The sequence below is a fragment of the Tarenaya hassleriana genome, unplaced genomic scaffold (genome assembly GCF_000463585.1).
Source record: "Tarenaya hassleriana unplaced genomic scaffold, ASM46358v1 Cleome5, whole genome shotgun sequence".
Taxonomy (NCBI): Eukaryota; Viridiplantae; Streptophyta; class Magnoliopsida; order Brassicales; family Cleomaceae; genus Tarenaya; species Tarenaya hassleriana.
Genome location: NW_010967707.1, coordinates 5,691,273 through 5,693,096, shown reverse-complemented (window position 1 = coordinate 5,693,096; position 1,824 = coordinate 5,691,273).

Sequence of the window (1,824 nt, the reverse complement as noted above, 5' to 3'; positions counted from 1 at the left end):
TTGTCCATACACTCCCGAACAAAATTCGGTTGTCGAGCGAAAGCACCAACACATTTTAAATGTGGCTCGGGCTCTTCTTTTCCAATCAAACGTTCCTCTCTCATACTGGGGTGACTGCGTTAAGACTGCTGTTTATTTAATAAACAGAATCCCTTCACCTCTCCTTGGTCACAAGTCTCCTTATGAAACACTTACCCAGAAAATCCCTTCTTATTCACATCTACGTGTTTTTGGATGCTTGTGCTATGTCTCTACTCTCCATAAAGATCGTCATAAGTTCACCCCTCGTGCTTCACCCTCGGTTTTTCTTGGTTATCCCACTGGAACCAAAGGCTACAGAGTATTGAACCTTGATACAAATGTTGTGTCTGTTACCAGAAATGTCACTTTTCATGAATCCAATTTTCCTTTCTTACAAACTCCTGTTTCTCAGACTACAAAGGATTTCTTTCCAACTTCAGTTTCTCCTTATTACCTTTATGACACAACATTCTCTTCAAATACCCCTGAAATGGCTCCCTCCCCTGCCATTGTCTCAGATGTCTCTTTTCCGTCTCCTTCTACTCAGTCTCGGTCATCATTCCCTCCTTCTCATTCTGGTGTTGAACATCACGAAAACATTCGAAAGTCACAGCGTGTTACTAAGGCCCCCACATACCTATCTGATTATCACTGTTATTTTCTTACACATCAGAAAGAACCCCCAAATACTACAGCCACTAAACATCCATTATCTGCCTGTCTATCCTACCACAAATTGACCCATCCATACAAAGCTTTTGCCTTATCCATTCTGACCACCCCAGAACCAAGGACCTACGCCCAAGCTACTAAATCTGAACAGTGGAAACAAGCCATGATTCTCGAATTAGACGCGTTAACTCGATCTAAGACCTGGGATATATGCTCACTTCCCCCTGATAAGCATCTTGTGGGCTGTAAATGGGTTTTTAAAACCAAATACAACGCCGATGGCAGTGTTGAACGGCACAAAGCCCGACTTGTGGCTAAGGGGTACACTCAAATCGAAGGATTGGATTTCATGGACACTTTCAGTCCTGTGGCAAAAATGACGACAGTTCGTGTAATTCTGGCTTTGGCAGCTTCTTACTCCTGGGATTTATGCCAAATGGATGTCTCTAATGCCTTTCTCAATGGAGAATTGCAAGAGGAGATCTACATGACATTGCCACCAGGATATTCTGAGCTTAAGGGGGAGAATGTCAGCAAGAACTCTGTTTGTCGCCTTAACAAATCTATCTACGGTTTGAAACAGGCTTCGCGTCAATGGAACCTGAAACTTTCCAGTGTTCTGATAGCTAATGGGTTTTCTCAGTCTCTTGCAGATACTTCTCTCTTTATCAAGCATCAGGGCTCTGCCATTACCATTGTTCTAGTTTATGTTGATGATCTTTTACTTGCTGGAAACAATGCTGATGGTATACAACAAACTAAGCTTGCTCTTCAGGACAAATTTCAGATCAAAGATCTCGGACCTTTGCGTTATTTTCTGGGCATAGAGATTGCTCGTTCTGCATCTGGAATTCATCTCTGTCAAAGAAAGTATTCTTTGGAACTTCTCGAAGATTATGGTCTGTTGGGGGCTAAAGCAATTCAGACTCCTATGGATCAGAAAAGCAAGCTGAGTTTAGATTCTGGGGAAAATTTGACAGATCCCTCATACTATCGCAAGCTCGTTGGTCGGCTGATTTATCTTTCAATCACTCGTCCAGACATATCATTTGCTGTTCACAAATTAAGTCAGTTCATGGCTACTCCAACCTCAGCTCATCTCGATGCAGCCTACCGAGTTCTCAAGTACCT